This window comes from Equus quagga, chromosome 8 (genome assembly GCF_021613505.1).
Source record: "Equus quagga isolate Etosha38 chromosome 8, UCLA_HA_Equagga_1.0, whole genome shotgun sequence".
Taxonomy (NCBI): Eukaryota; Metazoa; Chordata; class Mammalia; order Perissodactyla; family Equidae; genus Equus; species Equus quagga.
Genome location: NC_060274.1, coordinates 47,801,324 through 47,827,063, shown reverse-complemented (window position 1 = coordinate 47,827,063; position 25,740 = coordinate 47,801,324). Strand labels below are relative to the sequence as shown.

At 36.0% G+C, this 25,740-nt stretch overlaps 1 long non-coding RNA gene across 1 annotated transcript; it reads left to right on the top strand.

Moving 5' to 3' along the window:
* Positions 1 to 5,986: 5,986 nt before the first annotated feature.
* On the top strand, positions 5,987 to 24,254 carry LOC124243210 (uncharacterized). The gene is made up of 3 exons (XR_006889650.1): positions 5,987 to 6,070; positions 19,801 to 19,901; positions 23,740 to 24,254. It is a non-coding gene; the product is annotated as an uncharacterized LOC124243210 (long non-coding RNA).
* The last annotated feature ends 1,486 nt before the right edge of the window (positions 24,255 to 25,740 follow it).

The following is a 25,740-nucleotide window of genomic DNA, read 5'->3' as shown; positions in this document are numbered from 1 at the left end:
TAGAGAATTGAAAGGTAGCTTACAGTAAACTAAATAATAATAGCACAACCTTTATAAGGTTATTAAGAGTTAATAGATGAAACACTTAGACCAGAATCTGGCCGGTAGGACGCACTTACTCAACATTAGTGCTGATTGAATTTCTATACAACAAAGATATACCATCATTTATTTAACCAACCAACTCTCTATAAAATAAAATATTCTTGACAAAAAAAGAAACACAGCAAACCTATCAGCACTTGATAAATTAGATTTTTTTTAAAAAAATAAAGGATCTGTATGATCACAAAAGGAAGATCTTTTTTTAAGAAGAAAGTAGTCATTCTGTAGAATGGCACTTCACCCACAAGGTGTAGGATCAGGAAGCAATGACTTCCTTTATCTATTAATTTGTATTATTACTATTTCCATATGATCACTGTTTTTTCTCTGACAGACCTAAATCATGGCATTCCAGCTAACTGGAATGCATCGAAATTCACAAGATATCTTCATGTATCCCATGCAGGATATTATGAGCACTAGGAAATCAATTTTGATAGTTTAGGGAAATCTCAGAAGGAATACATTCAAAAATAATTTTTTAAAATCCATATGCTTTATTAATCAAGTTAAGTCATATCCCAATGCCATAGAACTACTTTTGTTTAAAAAATATTAAAATGTTAAATTTTTTCTTACAGTTGGGCTTTAGGACTTACGTTTTTACTTGTTTGATTTTAATATGTAGAAAATTTCCTATAGGATAGTTTTTTTTGCCATAAGGTAAGATTAGGGGTTCAGAGATAAAGCTATCAGATACTTGGGCCTCTCAATCTGGAACTGTCTATCCAAATTTACTTTCTCAGATACCTGTGGAATGTTTGATAGAGCACTGCTGCAGAATCAGTTACACCATCTGCAGTGGTCTATTATTCTCTCCCCCCAGTTTTCAGCTCAAAAAGGCAGAGTACAGAATGGATCACTGAATCTCTTCATTCTCCCTTTCTCAACAGATCTAATTGCTGCCTCTTACTTGGGGATGTAATGGATGAAGTGATATGTATGTGTGAGGGGAGAGGACTAAGAGTGTATCCTTAACAGGCAAGATTTCAGCTTCAAAGGTAATTAATAACCCCATGACAGAAATACTTCCAAGAAAGGAATAAATTGTGTTGACGGAATTGACCCAAAGAGAATTAACCCAGTGGTAGTATAGGGTTCCTCCAAAGGAAAGGAGAGCAATTCAAACCACAGTGTCTGAGGGGTGGCAGAGAATGCATACCAGGTTTGTATGTGTGTTGATCACCAATGAGAAGTAAGGGAGCCTATCAGAGACACTGGAAAGTCCTACTGTCTTTCTGATGATATCTGCCTGGGTTGCAGGAGATATGGGAACAGAATCCAGTACATAGGGGAAGGCTCTGGCAATATCTTCGTGGGATTTGTCAGAGTTTAGCTCCATCCAAGTTTGCCTGTAGGATCAGTAGCAGGACCTGCAGCAGAATTAGGGCAAAAGGATCAGGAAGGCACACTGAGCAAAGGTTGTAGCATGACATTTTGCAGTCTCTCACAAGTTGAATCTAGTTATACTATGGATAAGCAGATGATTTCCCAACCCTGCACTCAACATAGCAGCAGTTTTTTCAGATCCTGTTAGCAGAGGCACAGAGGAGATGAGAACCACAGCATGAAGTAGAAGCTCTTATCCAACACCTACCCCCCGAACACACACATGTGCTCACGTACACACTCACTGAGAATACAGTTGTCTCCCTGTTGTTACTGGTCACTCAGTTGCTGAAATAATGTGGTAGTTTATTTCCACCTGCTGCTGGGCGGAGGACAGAAACACTGCCAGCATCAATGTGCATCTGTATGTACAGCTGGCAGTGTCTTTTTGTCACTGCCCTGAGGCTTTTCTAAGACACTTGCTGCTTGCAAGGCCATTGTCACAATTACTGGACCTCTTCACCGCCATCACTACCCCTCTTCCTTCCACTTTCCATCTGAATTTTCACAAAGACCATCCAAAATGTGTCCCTCCTAATACTCATTTGATCTCTGCCTTTCTCTTTCCTTCTCAGCTCTGTAGATCCTGGATGAGAAATCAGAGGATCTCTGGGCAGTAATGTTACATTTCTACTTAAAGGGATTGTCTTGTCCTGTCACTAACATGGGTGATGGTTAAGAAGACTTCTCTCCCCTTGCTCCCATCAAAGCAAAACTATGGAATGCCTATTTCTTATCTCGATATGAACCCTACTCAAAGGAGAACATACACTTGTCCTCAAGGAATCTAATGATACTGGAAAGTTCCAAGATCTGCAGGCGAGTCATCAAGTTGGAGACCCAGGGGGTTAGTTCTCTTCCAAAGGCTGGCACGCTGGAGACCTAGGAAGAGCAATATTTTAGTTTGAGTTCAAAGACAGAAAAAATGTCCATTTAGAAGGCAACCGGGCAGGAAAGAGTCTCTCTTGCTAGGGGAGGGTCAGCTTTTTTTTCTATTCAGGACTTCAATTGTTTATGTGAGGCTCATTCATCAGGAAGAGCAATCTACTTTACTCAGTCTACCTATTAAAATGTTAATCTCATAAAAAACACCCTGATAAGAAACTCCCAGAATAATGCTTGACCAAATATCTGACCATTCTGTGGCCCAGTCAAGTTGACACATAAAATTAACCATCATAGACACTTACTTTCCAACATAAATTTTGCATCTTGTATTTATTCATTTATTCTATAAATATGTATTGAGCATCTGTTATGTGGCACCAAAGGGTCTGTGCATTGGATGATTGGACATATGTAGCAATATTGTTGATGATCTGCCCAAATCTTTTTGGATTCCTTTTGACTATTCTATGAGCTCCTCCTCCAGCTTTTGGGGCATTTTGCTTCTCATGGTCTGCACATGTACCTCTCGGTGGAGGAAGGTCTGAGGGCTCCTGAAGAGACTGCAGTTCATATAAGAAGAAATCCAGAAGTGCCTGAGCTTACCTGCTCTCCTCCCTACCTTCCTGCCACAGTCTTTAGTCAGTGACACACCTGTGTGTGAGAACATGAAAGCCCAGCTCTCTTTCCTTAAGTTGTGAGACACTTCTAGGTGAAATTTATGCTCCAGAGTTCTCTGGTGAGAACAGGTCAGACTGAAACCTTGACAGAAACCTCCCGTTTGCTTGACTTTTTCCCCATCCCTGGCCACTCTCATCAGCTTGTCCTGTGAGCACTTTCTTAGGAAACACTCAAAGATATTGCTTCTTGAATAAAGAAAGTATATGTGATTAACCTGATGGAGCTTTTAAACAAGGAACGAGGGCATCCTCTTCTCTGCTCCTAGTCTAAGGTGAGAGTATGAAGGTTGTTTCAGTTTATTTGTACAAATAATTTCATTGTTTTTTGAAATTCTAACATTTAATGGTTAAGTCTTTCCTGCGAATTCATCAGTACACTGGGCTAAGCTTTATTTTTTATTTATCTGGGGTCAATTAAGGACACAGAAGATATATATATATTTCTTTTTTTGCTGAGGAAGCTTCACTCTGAGCTAACATCTGCTGCCAATCTTACTTTTTTTTTTTTTTTTGCTTGGGGAAGATTAGCCTTTGGCTAACATCTGTGCCAATCTTCCTCTATTTTGTATGTGGGTCACTGGCACAGCACAGCTGTTGAGTGGTGTAGGTCCACGTCCGGGATCTGAACCTGTGAACCCAGGCCACTGAAGAGGAGTGTACAGTCTTAACCACTATGCCACAGTGCCAGCCCCTCAGAGAAGATGTTTTTATCTTCTCTTACAGAACATAATGTAGAAGTAGTTGCTCAGCCTTACAAATAGAACTGTGAGCTATGCTGTGTTTTACAAACACATTAGTACCCAGAAACCCTGCACTCTGACAGGCTGAAGAGAAGTCTGATACTCCCCAAATAGACCAAAGAACTGCCAAGTAGAGATCACCTGTACATTACTCTCTGTTTCTTCCTGGCACACTGGATGTACAAAGGGAATGCCCATGCGTAATCATGTTTAAAATAGGTGACATAAGCAATTACAATGTTCTAAATGTCACATAGTTCTTTTCTCTTCACTCTACCCCAATCTCCACACTTCAGACACCTACTCTCAGAATGTTCTTGTCCTTATAACAATGTGGAAAATAGCTGAGGACCTAGAATTTTGAGAGGTACAAGGGACATTAAAATTTATCCAATTTTACACCTCATTTCACAGTTTGTTGCAGGCTTTGGAAAATAAGTCACTGATGGAATTAAGTGTCTAAATTTAGTATTGAGCAAATTATGGAAAACACAGCTTTGTTTAATAAAATGAGTTGCCACAAGGCTCACATACACATAGGGAAAATGAAGATTTTGTCATGACCCTCTCTTGACATACAAGTCTCTGTTCTCACCCAAGACTTTAAGGATGAGGCTTATGCCTCCAAAGCTAATGTGCAGAGGTAAGGCTTAAGTGAAACATGGCTCAAAGTGGTGTGGGGGGACTTCAAGAAATTTAACATTGAAAAAATTTAAATTGTGAGTGGAGGAGATATAAGTAATAGGATTTGTAAGCAGATTGAGCTCAGATCATGGATCGTGCATGATACACAAGAAGAAGCTTGGATTATCAAGTGGCAAGTGGAGATCTTTGACAGCTGTGAAGAAAGGAAACAATATGATCACATTTGTGTTTCAGGTTGTTCATGTGCTCTGAGAGCCTACGGAGTCTAACAAATGTGAGGAATTTAATGTGAAGTGCTATAAGATTTCAGAGGCAGAAAATATTATTTCTAATTGGGAAAAATCAAGAAAGACTTGCGGAATAGAAGATATTGATACTTAAACATAAAGGGGCAAAGTTATGAAATGAGCAGTGTAAATGGAGAACAGAGCCACTCGGGCTGGAGTGTGAGTGTTCAAGACAAGTGACAGATAAAGTCTTATAAGGAGAGTTGATGCCAGGTTACAAGGTTGACTATTAGATAAACAAACAAAAACCTGGTATGTATTCCTTGGGTAATTTCTATGGATGGCAATTACAACACTAAAATTATAACGGGCAATGTTGGGTATATTTTAGCAACAGTTTTCTTTAAATTTCACAATTATTTCTCCTCACTCTTTATAATAAGCAAATAAAAAAATAAGCACCAAGCTTGATCTACAAATTCCTTTTCACAGATCATATAATATAGCATGAGTTATTTAATTTACTTTGTAAAAATTTTGGACACTGTAAGTCAGACTGTTCTCCCAAGTCCTGAGCTCTATGAATCTAATTCTTCTGAAAATGGACACTCTGCTTTCAACTCAAATATCAGGTTGATCTGAAGTCCTTTATCATTCCTGGGCCTCTTTTTAGTCAGTGAAGGAGTAAAATCTTCTCTCTTGGAATCGAAAGCAGGACAGACTATGGATTACTAGCTGTAATTCCCTAAGAGTATGGATAGTGCCATGTTTCTCTCTCCAACGAAACTCCTAGCATATTTCTATAATCTCAATAAAAGTTAATCCTTAATAAACATACATGCTAAAAGATGTGGGGTAGAGATGTTAAATAGGAACTAAATTGGAAAAGAAGAAGATCACTGTGGACTATGGTTGCTTTGATCTATCTGTGACTGTCAAGGTTTTCAGGGCTCCCACTCTGCTAAAGTTAGCTTTACACCATTTTGCTGTTAAGAAAACCTGCGTCAGGACCTGTTTTTGCTAACTGGAAGAAATCCGAAGAAGATTTTCACTTTTACAAAAAAAGACGAAGAGCAAAAATAGCATTCAGTGTTTGTTTTGCAGCAAGCTGTTATGGAGGCTAAACAGTCAAGCTTACTGTCATATTTCAAACCTTCCACATCAGCCAGAGCAGGCAACGAATCTCAAGCTTCGATTTCGAGCCAGGCAGATATAGAAGAAGGTGTAGACATTAATGACCTGCCTGCCCTGATGGATCCAGCTGACCATGAAATATTAATAGATGACCCTCTTCCTCTCTCTCCTACACTGCAGTCTCCTGTACCTCTCCTCACCCCAACCTTAGACAGCTCAGCCTAACACACCATCATCGCCACCATCACCAATTCACTGTCGTCCGGTAAGTGAAACTACACTTACAGACGTTATTTCTACTTTGTATAAAATGTGTATTTATATATCATTCCTGCTTTTACTAAGTGTTAGTGTTCTTTTAGGTTGTATGTGTTATTTGGTGTGATTCGGTAAGTTATTTTTTGAGTCTTGGAATATTCAAAAAATCTTCCCATATAAATTAATGGTAACTGCTTCTTCACTTTATGACATTTTGGCTTAAGAGAGATTTCATAGGAAAGCTCTACTGTCAAATAGTGGGGGAAACCTGTAATGTTATATCCTAAAAATGTAGGAATTTCCCCAAATTGTTATTTGCACTGCATTTTTAAAAATGAGAATTGTTGTTTCTAGAGAATCAAATCTATTAGATCACCCTGAAATAATAAAACTAAGGAATGATGTCATACCAGCAGAAACAAGCAAAATATTATTTCTTGATTGAGGCCAGAATCACATTCTGAATTTTCTGAGAGCCAAGTACACACACACACACACAAACATACACATATACCCACAATTTGATAATTTTATGGGTCTCACCTAACCAAAGAAGACAATTCAGGAAAGACAAATTCTTTCCTTACATTAAGCTAAAAGCATAAACTTTAGCTCAAGAATTCTTAAAATAGAACATACTTCAGTAATTTTGCTCTGCCTAATACCATGGCCTATGTGATCTTCAGTTTAGTTTCCAGTTATGAAAGAATAACTATTTGATACATATTTTCATCTATTTATCTCTGTTTCAGTTATCTGGATACAATACCCACCATGCCATATATAGATTTTCCTTAAGAGATGCATAACATAATTTAGAATAGACTCTAAATAACTTTGTTTTCTGTTCTAATTGTTAATTGGAATGTCCAAATCGATTTGTGTTTTTAATTGAATTCTTTTTTATTTTGGCCTCTGATCTGTGGACCTTGTAAATTACAATGAGATTCTATATTTTAAGAGCAATGAGGTGAGATTTCTTTCCTGAATAAAGTGAAACAAATATTGCTAGCCTTAGGATAACTAAAAATGATACCAGAGCAAGAACTTACTGCCAAAAACAAGACTGAAACTATCATACTTTTGTTTTCTTTAGCAAGTCTAGAACATTTCATTGTATTGTCCATGCATAATATCCCAATAGGATAATGAACTACACCTTTAATTCATTCCACTATCAATTGTCTAAGTCATTTTTTCTCCATAAATATGAGATTTAACAAAGGCTTTGTATTTATTAACTTTATGTTGAAAAATATTAATAGTCAATGTTATTTCCAAATGACAACTAAACATAAGGATTTGAGGATAAATAGAGATAAGCAGAAAGTAAATTTTAATATTTGTATAAATTTCAATTATTGAATTTCAAATTAAAATATATATTCTCTTAATTAATGCAATATGCGTTTCATTTAAATTACTTCTGAAAGATGTGCCAATGTTGATGTGATTTGAGGCTCATGAGAGTTCTGATAAAAAACAATTTTAGGATATAATATGTAAGATAAGTTAGACAAGAATTTTTCAATTTCTTCTATTTTGAGGATGTGTTTTGCTAAGAAGAATTCCTTTTTCTTTTTAAGAAGCATTTCCTATCTGAGAGTTCACATTAGATCATACTACAAAATTATCTGATAAATATTTTCACTTGATGGAAGATGATCAGCAGGGATTAGTGATTAAGAGCATGACCTTTGGAGCCAGGCTGCCTGCATCCAGGTTATGTTCTGCTACTTACCAACTGCATGGCCCTGTATGGTTACTTTAGCTCCCTGCACATTCCAAATTAAAAACTTATAGACTTCTGCTAAGACAGTACATTGAAGGAAATATGTAATCCTTAAATGCTTATATTAGCCAAAATGAAAGGTTGAGTATTACTGATCCAATCATCTAGCTTTGAAAGAATTAAAAAAATAATAAATTAACCCCCCAAAATAAAGAAATGTAAATGTATGAATAAAAATCAATAAAATAGAAAAGAAGCATACAATAGAGGGAAACAGAAAAATAAATGCATGTTCTTATATTCTTCAAAAATACAAGTAACAGTGACAACCTCTGGAAAACAGAAAAAAGAAGAAAGAGAAAAAGCTAGTAAAATATAATATACATATAAAAAGGGGGATATAAATAATGTAAATATTAAAAATGATTAGAGGATGTCATAAACACTGCTGGGCTAAAGGATTTGAAAATTTAGAATAAATGCTCCAATTTCTAGGAATCATGTTATTTACTCACAATAACTCAAGATAGATACAGAAATGCTGAACAGGCCAAGAAGCATGAAAGTATTGAATCGGTAATTAAAAATCTTCACAGAAAGAAGTCACCAGCTCTATAGAGTTCCTTAAGTGATTTCCAACAAACAAGCAAGGAGCAAATAATTCCTATGGAAAACTTGCAGAGTTTAATTAAAAAAATCAATCATAATCTAAATATAAAAACCACTTATATTATTTTTAAAAAAGATAATTACAGGAAAAAATCCTAATATAAATATTATCAAATTAATTCCAGAATTCTTAAAGAAAACAATACTGATTTGAGTTTTTCCTTGGATTATAAAGTCTAGAAAATGTTTATCGAATATTATTACATTAATCATTTAAAAGAGAAAATATAGTTTTCTACTTAGAAGCAGACAAAATCATCCAATAATAGACAATTTACAATTATGATGTCAACTCTTAGCAAATTAGGGACAAAACAGTACTGCTTCAAGCTGACAACAGACATTTACAGTGTCACATACAGCAAAATCACATTTAATGGGGAGTGTTAAAGTGTTCCTCTTAGGATCTGGAAATTACAAGTGTGACTGCCCTTAACCTTTTAAATAAACATTGCAATAGCATTTGAGCCATACACTAAGATAAGAAAAAAGAAAACAAAATGTAAGGATCCAGCAATAACAAAGAAAACAATCATTATTAGCAGTTCAATTATCATCTTTACATATATATTCAAACAGTCATTAATAATGAATATATTTACATAGTCTCTTACTAATTCGAAAAATATTTATGATGTACCTCGCATAAATACCAAACATACATTGAGAAAAATAGAATAGCTGTCCTCATGGGGGCTATGTAATTCATATACCTAACTAATAATAGTGTATAAACAGTATGTTAGAAGATGTTAAATATAATGGACAAAACCAAACGAATCGGCATGAATAAAAAAGAAACAACCGAGTAAAGATGGGAACATCATGGAGTAAGGAGGTAATTTTAAACAACTCCGTGAATAGTAATATTTGAACAAATGTGTGAACAAAGTGAGGGAAAGAGGAAGGAAGCAATCTGGGAAAAGAGTCTGCTATGCAGAAACAAGAGAGACCCTGAACCAAGTTGGGTCTAGCCATCATCTTTGGAAAGAGCTAAGGGGAAAGTCATTTGAGCAGGGGAGCTCCGTGATTAGTATGAAGAAGGGGCAGGAGCCATGCATGTACAGTCTTCATGAGCCTTAGGAATTCAGCATTTATTCAGAGTGAAATAGGGAACCACAGAGAGTTTTGAGTAGGTAAATGACAAAATCTAACATCCGAGCAAAAAGAACAAGTTGACTATTGTAACTGGAAGAAAAGTCGGTTAAACACTGTCATAATCTAGGTGAAAGGTAATAGTGACTTGCAATAAAATAATAACATAGAGTTGATGATAGATTTTGAAATCAGAGCCAACAGAATTTCTTGATACATTAGATATGATTGTAAGAAAAGAGAAGTTTCAGGAGTAACTTCAGATTAATTCATAAAATTACCAAGAGAGTTTAGCAAATTTGTTGATGTTGAAATCAATAGATCAGGCAATTGAATTTTTATACGGTGAAACAAGCTTAAAATATAATTTTAAAATGTAATATTTTAAATAACAACCAAAAAGTAACCAAGCATAAATATAAAGAAATATACAAGCAAGACCTTTTATGGAGAAAATAATATAAAACTGCTATAAATCACTAAGGGGCACTTAAGATGAATAAATAGAAGGTTCAATATTTTAAAATGTAAAGCTTTCCAAAGTTAATACATTTCATACAATTCCAGTTGAACTCAGAAGAGACTTTTTGGGAGACTGGCAATTAGCAGGATGCTTCTAAATATTATAGGAGAACTACCAGCCTAGACAGGACAACTCAGTCCTGAAGTGGAAGGGAAAGGTGGGGGTTAACGCTCTACCATATAATGAGAATCATAGTAGGTGGAAGAATAAACATAGTATTACTGGCCAAGGGATAAATAAATAATCCATTAGAGCAGAAAACTGAGCCCTCAAAAGCCCAAAATGAAAATCTGAACATTTATTTATGGTGAAGCTAGTATTGGACTTTGGGAGAAGAAACAAAACATTAATAAATGATGTTGTCAATTGGTTATCAAAATGGAAAAGGAATTAAGTCAGAATTCTATTACATAAAACATACAAGATCAATTCACAGTGGATTAGACACTTACAAATAAAAAGAAAAGCTATAAATTTAAGAGAATGTTGTCTGCCTTTAGAAGAGATATGACTTAAATAAGACCTGAAAAGTATAAACAATAAAGGAGAAGATTAGTAAATTAAACTTGATAAAACTAAGTGCTACTCATTAAAGGATGCTATGATGATAGTAAAAAGGTGAGACACAAACTGGGAGAAGACAAAGATAAAGCAGAAAGAATTAGTTTTTAACATATGTAAATAGAACTTATAATCAATTAAGAAGCAATTAATCCAATGGAAACAAAAGTGATCACACACTTACTGACAACAAAACATAACTGATTTTATTAACCTTTAGAAAAATACAAATGAAAACCACAGTGAAATACTGCTTCACAGCCAAAGGGTTTATAAAGGAGTAAAACTATAATATTAAATGAAGAAAGTATAAATCTTATTCACTTCTTATTCACTATTGGTGAGAATGTAAATAGCCACTTTGGAAAGGAATTAGGCATTTTCACTAAAGCTCAAAGGCACATATTTGATAGCAAATCAACCCTTAGTTATGTGCCTTAGAACAGACTTCCTCAGCCTTTGGTGCTATGGACATTTTGGGCAGGAGTATTCTTTGTTGGCAGTGTGGTTGTCCCGTGCATTGCAAAATGTTAGCAGCCTCCCTGGCCTCTACCCACTAGATGCCAGTAATGCTCTCTAGACATGACACTCTAGAATGTCTCTAGACATTGTCAAATAAACTTGCCTCCAATTGACAGCCACTCTTCCAGAGAAACATCAAAATATTTACCAGGATGTAAGGACAAAATTGTTCCTAGGAACATTACACCAAAAAAACTAGAAACAATTCAAGTGTCTATTGTAGAAAGAATAAATAAGTTATGGTATATTCGTACAGTGTAAAACTATGCAGAAATGCAAATCAATGAAATACAGCCACATTCATCGATGGTTAAATTTCAGGAAAATAATATTAACTGAAGATAGCAATTCATAGAATATTACAGTTAGTATGATTCAATATATATAAATTATAATAACATACACAATGAGAAAATATGTTTGAAAATAAAGAAATGTACAAAAAACCCCAAAACAACTATAGACAAAATTAAGATAGTAAAGATGCAGAATTCAAGAGGCTGGTTTCTTCTGATTTGTGAGGAAGAGTAAGAAAGCTGAGAGAGATATATGGGGGATTCAAGGTGGTGGCAATGGTACATTTCTTAGGCTGTGTGATGGAGGGTAATGGTATTAATTTAATCATTATTTTTTATATGGCTGGTTCAAAACTGGGGGTGATTGTGTCCCCTAAGTGGGAATTTGGAAATGTCTGGAATTATTTTGCGTTATCACAACTAAGGGGATGGAAGTGCTGCTGGTATCTAGTGGGTAGAGGCCAGGGATGCTGCTAACATGCACGATGCAAAATGTCCACACATTTTGGCTGAGAAACCCTCCTCTAGACTTTACAAATATGTGATACTCTGTAGAAAATAATCATATTTAATAAAAATACATATTTCAGAATATAGTATAAAATCATTTTACTAGTTTAAGTATTATTAAAGTAAAAATAAATCTATGAGGGGCTGGCCCTGTGGCCAAGTGGTTAAGTTCACACGCTCCGCTGCAGGCGGCCCAGTGTTTCGTTGGTTTGAATCCTGGGCACGGACATGGCACTGCTCATCAAACAATGCTGAGGCAGCGTCCCACATGCCACAACTAGAAGGACCCACAATGAAGAATATACAACTATGCACCGGGGGGCTTTGGGGAGAAAAAGGAAAAAAATAAAATCTTTGAAAAAAAAAATAAATCTATGGGACACTTATGAAAGAAATCGAAGAAGACATAAGTAAATGGAAAGATATTTCTTGTTAATGCATTAGAATAATTACTATTATTTAAATGTCCATACTACTCAAAGCAATCTACTTTTTCAATGAAATTCAATGAAATTGCTATTAAAATTCCAATGGTATTTTCACAGAAGCAGAAGTAACCATCCTAAAACTTGTACAGAACCACGAAAGATACTGAATAGCTAAAGCAATCCTGAGAAAGAAGAACAAAAATGGAAGCATCACAGTCCCTGATTACAAACTATATTGTAAAATTATAGTAATCAAATAGTATGGTTTTGGTATAAAAACAGACACATAGATCAATGGAATAGCATTGAGAGCCCAGAAATAAACTCACATATGTATAGTGACAAAAGAGTCAAGAATATAAAATCAGGAAAGCATAGTATCTTCAATAAATGATGTTGGGAAAACTGGACAGTCACAAGCAGAAGCATGAAACTAGGCCACTATCTTACAACATACACAAAAATCACCTCAAAATGGATTAAAGACTTCAATGTTTGACCTGAAACCATAAAACTCCTAGAAGAAAAGATAGGTGGAAAGCTCCTTGACATCACTCTTCGTGATGCTTTTTGGATCTGACTCCAAAAGGAAAGGCACAAAAGCAAACTAAAAAAGTAGGACTACATCAAACTAAAAAGCTTCTGCACAGCCAGGGAAATCTTCAACAAAATGAAAAGGCAGCTTACTGAATGAGAGAAAATATTTGTAAATCAAATCCGATAAGGGGTTAATATCCAAAATATATAAAGAACTTGTACAACTCAATAGCAAAAAGGCAAACAATCCAATCAAAAAATAGGCAGAGGATCTGAATAGACATTATTTTGAAGAAGATACACAGATGGCCAACAGGTACATGAAAAGATACTCAGCATCAGTAATCATCAGGGAAATGCAAAATTAAAACCAGAACGAGATGATCACTTCACACCCATCAGAATGGCTATTATCAAAAAGTCAAGAAATATGGAGTGATGTCAGCAACATGGTGGAGTGAGCAGTTTTCTTTGTCTCTCCCTCTTTGAGATACAACTAATTGGACGTTCATTGGTCAGCAAAGGATATACACACAGTATCTCAAAATACCTGAGAGACCCGTGCTGCTATACATCAGAAGTTGGACAGACTTCCCCCTGGGAGGAGGTGGAGATAGGTGAAAACTCTCCGACCCCTAGACAGCCTAGTGTCTGCAAGTGACTTTCTACCAGCAGACACACTCATAGCATCACCATGGCACCGAAGGCAAACAGGTGCAGCGGTGCAAACAGGTGACTACAGCCCTACCTAAGCCCCCTATGTTTGCCCCTTAGCCCAGTGGGAAAATCCATGGTCCCACAGCAGCCTCAGGGAAAGCCTCTACTCAGCATTAGTGGAGAGGCCCCACTCAGCATTCAGAATGCTGGGATGCCCCGGGGCAGGAAGATCTCAGTTGGGGAAGCAACCCGTAAGCCACCTCTGACTCAGAAACTCCTGCTGTGGCCCAGAGGGGGCAAAGTAGACCCAATAAGTCCATGTGAGTGGACGGTGGCAAGTTGGAGTCCCAGAGAGCCTGCTCCACAAAGGAAATGCAAGAGAACTGGAAAACAAGTGATAAAATGGCAGTGTTAGGCCCACACATTTCAATACTCACTCTAAATGTAAATGGACTCTCCAATCAAAAGACACAGAGTGGCAGGATGGATTAAAGAACAAGACCCAACAATATGCTGTCTCCAGGAAACACACCTCAGCCTCAAAGACAAACACAGACTCAGAGTGAAGGGGTGGAAGATGATATTCCAAGCTAATAATGAACATAAGAAAGCAGGTGTCCCCATACTTATATGAGACAAAGTAGACTTCAAAGCAAAACAGATAAAGAGAGACAAAGAGGGGCAGTTTATAATGATAAAAGGAACACTCCACCAAGAAGACATAACACCTATAAATATATACCAAAACAGGTGCAGCAAAACAGGAGCACCAAAATATGTAAAGCAACTATTAACAAAACTAAAAGGGGACATCAACAACAGTGCAATAACAGTAGGGGACATCAACACCCCATTACACCATTGGATAGATCATCCAGACAGAAAGTCAACAAGGAAGTTATAGAATTAAATGAAAAATTAGACCAGATGGACTTAATAGATATATATAGAACACTCCATCCAAAAAGAGCAGGTTACACATTCTTCTCAAGTGCGCATGGAACATTCTCAGGGATAGACCATATCTTGGGAAACAAAGCAAGCCTCAACAAATTCAAGAGGGTTGAAATGATAACAAGCATCTTTTCCAATGATAATGCTATGAAACTAGAAATCAACTACAAGAATAAAGCTAGGAAAGGGGCAAAAATGTGGAGACTAAACAACATGCTACTGAACAAACAATGGATTACTGAAGAAATTAAAGAAGAAATCAAATATTATCTGGAGACAAATGAAAAAGAAAACACACCATACCAACTCATTTTGGACGCAGCAAAAGCAGTCAGTCCTAAGAGGGAAATTCATAGCAATACAGGCTTACCTCAATAAACAAGAAAAATCTCTCTTAAGCAATCTCAAATGATACCTAACAGAATTAGAAAAAGAAGAACGAACAAAGCCCAAAGTCAGCAGAAGGAGGGCAATAATAAAAATTAGAGCAGAAATAAATGAAATTGAAACAAAAAAGACAGTAGAAAGGATCAATGAAACAAAGAGTTGGTTCTCTGAAAAAATAAATAAAATCGACAGACCCTTAGCCAGACTCAATAAGGAAAAAAGAGAGAAGACTCAAATAAATAAAATTAGAAATGAGAGAGGAAAAATCACAACGGATACCACAGAAATACAAAAGATCAAAAGAGAATACTATGAAAAACTATATGCCAACAAATTGGACAACCTATAAGACATGGATAAATTCTTAGACTCTTACAACCTCCCAATACTGAATCAGGAAGAAATAGAGAATCTGAATAGACCAATCACAAGTAAAGAAATAGAAACAGTAATCAAAAACCTCCCCAAAAATAAGAGTCCAGGACCAGACAGGTTCTCTGGAGAATTATACCAAACATTTAAAGAAGATTTCATACCTATCCTTCTCAAACTAGTCCAGAAAATTGAGGAAGATGGAGCACTCCCTAACACATTCTATGAAGCCAACATCACCCTGATCCCAAAACCTGACAAGGACTACACAAGGAAGGAAAACTACAGGCCAATATCACTGATGAACATAGATGCAAAAATCCTCAACAAAATTTTGGCAAACCGAATGCAGTAATACATTAAAAATATTATACACTATGATCAAGTGGGATTTATACCAGGGACACAGGGATGGTTCAACATCTGCAAGTCAATCAACGTGATACACTACATTAACAAAATGAGAAACAAAGACCACATGATCATCTCAATAGATGCAGAGAAAGCATTCGACAAGATCCAACATCCATTCACGATAAAAACTGTCAATAAAATGGATACAGAAGGAAAGTACCTCAATATAGTAAAGGCCATATATGACAAACCCACAGCCAACACCATATTCAATGGGCCAAAACTGAAAGTCATCCCACTGAGAACAGGAACAAGACAAGGGTGTCAGCTCTCACCGCTCTTATTTGACATAGTACTGGAGGTTTTGGCCAGAGCAATTCAGCAGGAAAAAGAAATAAAATGAATCCAAATAGGCAATGAAGAAGTGCAACACCCATTGTTTGCAGACAACATGATCTTCTATGTAGAAAACCCCAAAGAATCCATTGGAAGACTATTAGAAATAATCGACAGCTACAGCAAAGTTGCAGGGTATAAAGTCAACATATATAAATCAGTAGCATTTCTATGCTCTAACAATGAACTAACAGTAAAAGAACTCAAGAACTCAATCCCATTCACAATCACAGCAAAAAGAATAAAATACCTTGGGGTAAATTTAACCAAGGAAGTGAAAGACATATACAATGAAAACTACAAGACATTCCTGAAAGAAATTAATGATGATATAAAGAGATGTAAAGACATTCCATGTACATGGATTGGAAGAATAAACATACTTAAAATCTCCATACTACCTAAAGCAATCTACAGATTCAATGCTATCCCAATCAGAATTCCAATGACATTCTTTACAGAAATAGAACAAAGAATCCTAAAATTCATATGGGGCAACAAAAGACCCCGAATGGCTAAAGCAATCTTGAGAAAAAAGAACAAAGCTGCAGGCATCACAATACCTGACTTCAAAGCATACTACAAAGCTACAGTAATCAAAACAGCATGGTACTGGTACAAAAACAGATGCACAGATCAATGGAACAGAGTTGAAATCCCAGAAATAAAACCACACATCTATGGACAGCTAATCTTCAACAAAGGAGCTGAGGGCCTACAATGGAGAAAAGAAAGTCTCTTCAATGAATGGTGCTGGGAAAACTGGACAGCCACATGTAAAAGAATGAATATTGACCGTTCTTTTTCACCATTCACAAAAGTAAACTCAAAAAGGGATCAAAGGCCTAAAGATTAGACCTGAAACAATGTCTTCTAGAAAAGAATATAGGCAGTACACTTTTTGACATCAGTGTCAAAAGGATCTTTTCAGACACCACAACTGCTCAGACGAGGGAAACAATAGAAAGAATAAACAAATGGGACTTCATCAGACTGAAGAGCTTCTTCAAGACAAGGGAAAACAGGATTGAAACAAAACAATGACCCACTAATTGGGAAAAAATATTTAAGTTATATATCTATCAAAGGGTTAGTCTCCATAATATAGAAGGAAATCACAGAGCTCAACAACAAAAAATCAAACTAGTGGATCAAAAAATGAGCAGAGGACATGAACAGACATTTCTCCAAAGAAGATATACGGATGGCCAATAGACGCATGAAAAGATGCTCATCATCACTAATCATCACAGAAATGCAAATCAAAACTACACTAAGATATCACCTTATACCTGTTAGAATGGCAAAAGTAACCAAAACAAAAAACGACAAATGTTGGAGAGGTTGTGGAGAAAAAGGAACCCTCATACACTGGTAGTGGGAATGCGAACTGGTGCAGCCACTATGGAATACAGTATGGAGATTTCTCAAAAAATTAAAAGTAGAAATACCATATGACCCAGCCATCCCACTACTGGGTATCTATCCAAAGAACTTGAAATCAGCAATTCCAAAAGTACCATGCACCCCTATGTTCATCGTGGTATTATTTACAACAGCCAAGATGTGGAAGCAACCTAAGTGCCTATCAACTGACAATTGGATAAAGAAGATGTGGTATATATATACAATGGAATACAACTCAGCCATAAAAAAGGATAAAATTGTCCCATTCACAACAACATGGACGGCCCTTGAGGGTATTATGTTAAATGAAATAAGCCAAATAGAGAAAGATGAACTCTGTATGACTCCACTCATAGGTGGAAGTTAAACATATAGAGAAAGAGAACTGATTGGTGGTTACCAGGGGAAAGGGGGTGTGGGGAGAGGGCACAAAGGGCCAAGTGGTGCACCTACAACATGACTAGCAATAATGTACAACTGAAATTTCACAAGGTTATACACTATCATAATCTTAATAAAAAGTTTTTAAAAAGTCAAGAAATAACAAGTTTTGGTGAGCATGTAGGTAAAGGAAATCCTTAAGTGCTATTGATGGGAATGTAAATTGGTGCAGTCACTATGGAAAGCAGTATGAAGTTTCCTCAAAAAATAAAAAAGAGAACTACCATATGATTCAGCAATTACATTTCTGGGCATTTACCCAAGGAAATTGAAAGCATTAATCCAAAATGGTATCTGTACCACCATACTCATTGCAGCATTATTTACAATAACCAAGACATGGAAATAACTTAACTGTCCATTGATGGGTAAATGGATAAACAATATATACATACATACATACATACATATATACAATGGGGTACCATTCAGCCACAAAAAAGAATGAAACCTTATCATTTGCAAAAACACAGATGGACCTTGAGGGCATTAAGCTAAATGAAATAAGTCAGACAGAGAAAGATGAATACCATATAATCTCATTTATATATGTGGAATCTAAAAATAAGACAAACAAATAGATCCCAAAGTCATATAGACAAACAACAGATTAGTGGTTGCCAAAGGTTGGGAGGGAGTAAATGGGCTCAAAAGGTACAAACTTCCATCTATAAAATACATACGTCGTGGGGTTATAACGTACAGCATGGTGATCACAGTTAATACTGTTTTGCATATTTGAAAGTTACCGTAAGAGTAAATCTTAAAAGTCCTCATCACAAGAAAAAAAGAAAAAAAAACTATTATAACCATGTTTGGTGATGGACATTAACTAGACTTTTATGGCGATCATTTTGCAACATATACAAATATTGAATCATTATGTTGTACACTCCAAACTAATATAATGTTATATGTCAATTGCTTCCGTGAAAAACCAAACTAAAATAATAAATAAATGAAAAATATATCTAGAGTAAGATTTTCCTGGTCCTCTTATTTCAGTAAGATATCAAAAGAAACATTTCATATAATAATTCTTGTTCATTAGAGTTCCCATCTTTAATTGCAGAGAGGATCAAACAAGAAAAGTTCTGCCCAGAATTCAGTAGTAGACCTTACAGCAGAGCCCCGGATGATGCCACAGCAGGCCACTGGGTCATGGTGTTCTGCACTGGTTTAGAAATAGCAGATCTACTAAGAAGTACCCTTACATTATTTGAAAAGTCATTCTCTCTTTTCTTTGTTATAACTTCAGCACTCAGAAGCCTGGAAATTCAGAAAAGAGGATTTTTTTAAACAGTGAATTTTGCAGGTGTACCTGGGATAAATTTGATTCAACACTGAAGACGTGTTGTTGAAATAAAACTCTCAAGTTTCAAGGCAGGGCTATGATGAAATTGACCTCTAAATGAGTCTATTAAAAAAACATGCAATTGAAGATCATTACTGAGATCAGTTGTTATCAAGTTATACTATGCTAGCTCCTTTGGCTCCCCACCCCCTTTTAAATATCAGGGTTACTCAGAGCTCAATTCTGTATCCTTTTAATCCAATTGCTTCTCCTTAGAAAATTTATTTTGCCTCCACAGCTTCAGTTGTACACCAATGACGAACAATTTAAATCATTTACCTACCTTAAGCTCTTAGCTTGAGTACCCAGGTCTATTCAACAAGCTTAATTGAATTTTTCACAAATATTACAATCCATTAGTCTTAAAAAGGAGAGTTCCCAGTGAACCCTGATCCTTGAACTTGATACCAGTCTCCTTGAACAAACCACCTGAAAATCTGAGAAACATATTTAAACTCCATTCCACTCCCATATTAAGACCAGATTCTTTCAACTTTAGCTGCTAAATTTTCCTTTAAATTATTCTCTCTTTTCCTTCTTAGTTTAGACTGCTATATCTGAATACCATGACTGATTGGCTTACAAACAACAGGAATTTATTTCTCATAGTTCTGGAGGCTGGAAGTCCAAAGTCAAGGCACAGGTAGGCTTGATGTCTGATGGGGGCCTACTTCCTGGTTCATAGACAGCTGCCTTCTCGCTGTGTTCTCATGTGGTTAAATGGCGAGGGCTTTCTGAGGTCTTTTTTATAAGAGCACAAATCCCACTCATGAAGGCTCTACCCTCATGATCTAATCACCTCCCAAATGCACCACTTCCAAATACTGTCACACTGGGGGCTAGGACTTCAATATATGAATTTGGGGGGTGGGGACTCAAACATTAAGTCCACAGCTCCATCTTTTCTGAGGGCAAATTATTTTGCCTCAACTATGGCAATGGTCTCTCCATTTGTCTTCTTGAGTGCACTCTTGCATCTACTTTTTTGTTGATATAAAGAGGGTGGATTTTCTTTTAAAGTTTTAATTTATTAATGAATGACATGATGCCTCTTAATTGCTTTAACATATTCTTTTTAAAATTTTTAAATTTTTTTTGATTGGCTTTGAGCTAACATCTGTTGCCAATCTTCCTCTTTAATTTTTCTCCCCAAAGAGACAGTACATAGTTATATATTCTAGCTGTAAGTCATTCTAGTTCTTCTGTGTGGGATGCCACCACAGCATGGCTTGATGAACAGTGTAGATCCACACCCAGGATCTGAATGGGTGAACCCTGAGCCACTGAAGTGGAATGCATGAACTTTACCACTAAGCCACTGGGTCAGCACCTGATTTAACATATTCTTGTTGCTATTAGCATAAAATGCAACATTCTCATCTTGACCATAAAGGCTCTGCATGATCTGACAGCTGACCACTTGAGCACTTCGTGTGGTTCCAGCTCAATCTAAACCTCTGTGTTCAAGCCACCTTTACTCAGCTTCTACAATGTGCCAAGCTTCTTCATGGCTCTGAATCCATTTTTGTCTTCTTGTGGCCTGCTAGATTACATCAATTTCCTTTTTATATGCTTCTGTATACTTCTCTGTAGAATTCATCACAACCACAAATTCATAAATTACTTAGCTGCTCCTCTTTCCTCTGTTAGCATTTAAGATCCATGAAGGCAGATGTAACAGTTTTCCCACTCACCATTATATTTTCAGCGTCTAACACAGTGTCTTAAAGTAGCAGTCAATCAATAAATATTTATTGAATAAACGAATGAATGAATAAAACAAAATTTCAAGTTCCGCATTGAAAAATGCAATAAAAAATATATCAAACTCAGCCTGGGAAAAACTGAAAAGTGAAGCTTCCCTCTAAGTTTGGATTTCAGGAAATTTCTAACGGCAGGTGCTCAATGAATTTGCTCATCCATCTGCTTATTTGATGAACATGCATTTTTCTGAGCCCTCCTATGTGCTAAGAGCTCTCATGAACCCTGGAAATAGCTTGCATCACATAAAATGGCCTATCTATGACCAGTTGACAGTTGACTGTGTTTGTTATAGTTGATGAAAGGTATACTCCTCTTTCTGGAAATTAGAAAGTATTATGCCGTTGTATTCTTTTTTTGCTGTGATCAAGTTGTTTCTATCGTTTATTTTTATCCAGACAAGTTGAGTATGTTATCTTTGAAAAATTATAAATACTTCCTTTATACCTGAATATAAGCGGGGACATATTGAAGCTGGGGCAGCTAGAACATTCATTTGGCCCCTACAGAGGACTCCTTTAGCAAAGGAACCATTTGCTGTGATTCAGAAGAACTTCATTCTGTGTATATAAATTTCAAAAATGTACCTCAAGTGATTTACATATCTATTTTAAATAAAAAGCAATTAAAAGTCATGGTAGAAGTTAATCCACAAAGTAAAAGAATTTGAGAGCTTACAATAGACAAGATTTTTCACTAGGACTTTTCTTACAATAAGAAAGGTGAAAAAATTGGGGCAATTGTAGTCAATTATACTACATCCATATATCAATGGTAAACAACTAGAGTGTTGGTGGGGACTCTTTGCTTAAGGGTCAAAGCAGCAGAGACCCTCTTATTGGATAAGATCATGATCTGTGACCAAAAAAAAAGGATACTTTCTGATAAGTGAAAGCTATCTGGGGTGGATATTGTTGAAAACCTCAGACGTGTAAAATTGCCAAATTACAACTGGAAACAGCTCTAGGACTTTATAGTGGTCCAGGAAAGGAAAATTTTTTAAAACTCTGGTGAAAAAAAATTTTAAACATCCACACCATCTGATGTTATCAAATAATTCAGAAAAGTAGAATATATTATTGAATATTCCATTTGGTATAAACTATTGATGTTGATATATATTTTGGCTAAATTATGCAATTAAAATGTAAATTTCATATAGTGGAACATTTGAAATTTGATCAAGTTCTCTCTTTTTTAAATGAAACTGATTGTTCTATTGTTTCTGAGCTTTCAAAAGCTGTGACCAGGTGATATTTCAACTTTGGGAATATTTCAAATGAGAGCACAGAGGAGGCTTCTTACATCACGTGGTCAAGGCACCAAAGTGACTTGGTGTGTCTCTGATTATCCTTGACACTGATTTAGTAGTGGTAGAGTTCATTACCAGAAGTTTCTGTAGATGCTCAGCAAAATCAAGCCACCACTGTTCAAATACATGTATTTCCTAAGAAGAAATTTGCGACATATCCTTAGCACTAACACAGAACATGTGAGCTCTTGTTCAATGTTTTCTATAAAACATCTCTACATCTCTCCCAAGTGTCATAATTATGATATATAACTAGACCTGTTATGTTTCTTCTGTAAAGGAAATTAAAAATTCCAGTAAATAAATAGAATGAGAAAGGGAATATTGTAACTTGGAGGAAAAAAATGTGAAACAACAGGTAGGGAAGACAAACTCTTTCATTTAAGAAATGTGGAGTGATTCATTTCTGCCTCCGCATCTTTTGCTGACCTCACTGCTGAGTCAGGTGTTCTGTGAGAGTGGAGACAGCACAGTCACCTGTGCAGCAGTGCTGGTGCTCCTGTGCAGGCAGCCTGCCAGCAGTCATCGGGACTTCAGCTCAGGGCTGTTAGAAAACCATCAGGGAGATCATTAGACTTCACTGACAGCCAAGTTGGGACTTCAGATGCTTGTCAAATACCACCTCCTCTGAAATAGAATTGCTCCCTGCATTGTCTTATCAGGCCACCTCCAAGCTGCTAGCAGAGCCCTTAAAGAGCTGACCCCCCACCAGCCTGGCTTCTGAAAAGGCTTTACACAACTGTTGTCAGATCACAGATTTTCAAATGAAGACATTTTAGAGGTGACTGAGACTGTACCTCTATTTAATGTTTGGAGAAATGTCCTTATTCAGGAATGAATATGTCACTTCTGGTTTACGGGACCTATCCATTAACCACTATGAAGGAGGCAAGTTGGCTACAGTGTTGTTTCCAACATGGCACTCACCTAAATAATAATAATAGGAATAGGAATAGTAGTAGTAATAAAAATTATGTCTTATTGGGAGCTTACTATATGGGAGTCATTATACTCTGTGGTCATGCTACATCAACTCATTTATTCTTCACAGTCTCTAAAGCAATATTATTCCTCATAATCAACTGTGCATAATCTTAGAGAGGTTAAGCCACTTTCCCAAGATATACAGAGGGCAGAGTTTTAACTGACATTGGCAGTCAAGACTGAATGATGTCAACACCTTATCCCTGAGCCTGACATTTTGTAGTACTTCCTTTGCTACTCTTATCCTTGGGACCCTCCACTTATCCTACTGCACATTTTCCTACCAGCAGAGCCAGCCCCACCACAGACCTCTCTTTCCAAGGCCCTGCCCTCCATATCCAGTACCTTTCCCACCAGAACTAAACTGTCAATATTTTAAGCCAGTTTCATTAGCCATTCCCTGACTTGATCTTTTTGTTTCTAGATAGTCATGCACAGGCTTCTATGTCTGACTTCTGAGCCAACCACGAAGCTGACTCCTTAAAGTCTTATTCGAGTTAAAGAATTCATCAGCTTTCTAAATGTTCTTTGGAGTTCAGAAGACTATAAACACGGTTATGAAAACTCTGTAATCAAGCTGCTTCCAGTCCCTTTGCTTTTGTATGGTGGTTCCTCTTTGCCTTGTGTAATCATTTTCCACACTGTGTGATGAATCTTGCAGAGATCTCCACATCTCTTCCCTCTATTTCAATGTAGAATCAAACCCTCTGATTCTGAAAAATAATTTTAGAACTAGATTTAATTATTAAAAAAATATTTGTCATTTATATTGGACTTTGTTCTTTTTCTGTGCTTTTGCGATTAGTAGAATTTTCTAGCTCTATATTTATGATAAATAGGAAAGCTGTGATTCAAGATGTGTGAAAATGATATATTTTTAACCCTCTTGATTTCATTTCTTTGGAGCATACAAATCACATAGGAATTATATTTATTCATGTCAGGGTAAGTTAACTAAATTGTATGCAATGAATGGGCTTGTGCTAAAAGGCAAACAGCTGCTTCAGCCCACCCGCACACTCATACCTTTCCATGTATTAGATCATTTCTTTTCCATTTGGACCAAGATGGGAAAATAACAGAAGGGAAATTAAAGTGTTGCCTTATATTGTTACTGTTATTTTAGACAATATTGGAAACGTATTTTCGAATTTTCATGTTATTATTATTAGCTTTTAACTGTGTCACGTTAGAAACTCCTTTAAATAAAAACGACAGTATCACTGAACGCTTATTTTTTCTTGGCACTGATATAAGCTCTTTACATATAGTAGCTGATTGAATTTTTGAAACAACCTCAAGAGATAGTCTCTTTTGTTGTTGAAGCACCAAGAGGTTAAATAACTTGCCGAAGGTCACTCTGTTAGTAGTTCTTAGTGACAGCTCAAAGCCACCAAGAATCTGAATTTAAAGTCTCAACTCTTAACCCTTATGCTATTCAGATATTACAAAAGTGATTTGAAGTTATCTTGATCTAGTGCAAGACAGAAGTTTTGACAAGTCCTAAATATTCCTAAAATGATCAAGCCACTTATGTGTAGTTTTTAAACTCATTTGTCTCCCTACTTGAATATAAGAACTGTAGGTCATGGATCTTGTTCGTCTTATCCACTCTTATAGCCCCATTGCTTAAAATAGTGCCTGACACATAGCAGATGTCATTGGTATGAACTAGATGGATGAAAGCAAGAATGAGAGGGGATAATCCACATTCAGACAGGTGTCTATGAGCCTGATCATTGGTCAGGTTCAGTCATAGACTGTCCGCTAAAGCAGAAGATTCATCACATATTGGACATCTTTCATCAGGTAAGAGCACAGATCTATAAATGTTTATATTTCATTTTTGAATGTAAACAAAATCCAAATTGAAAACTTATAAGACATATTCCCCCTCCACAGACATTCTGTAAGTGTTGACCCATTTTCATTTGACATTGGGTGGAGAAGAAATTCATCTGGAGAAACAAATCTGATGTGAATATATCTGAAAAAAATTTTCCTGGAGTCCTTTATCCTCGAAATTTAAAAAGGATTAAAGAAACTTCTTTATTAGGTTTGCCTGAAATAGTTCTTACTTTTCAAAGCCAGTTTCTTTATTCAATTTTGACAAGTTTTCTTCAAATATATATTTGATTACAATTCTGTCTTTTTCATTCAGAATATCTATTATTTCAAAGTTTTATGTTGCAAATATTTATCCTATTTTCTAATTATTATCTGTTTTAATTTCCTGTAGAATCAACTTTCATATTGCTGGTTTGTTCATTTTTCTTTTCTTTATTCTAAATGTTTCTGGTAAACATACTTAATTATGAAAAAATATAATTTCAAATAAGATAAATAAATGAATCCTGGTTAGCTAAATAAGAAAAACATAAAAAATAGAGAAATGAAATTGGTAATATAAAATCAAATAACATAA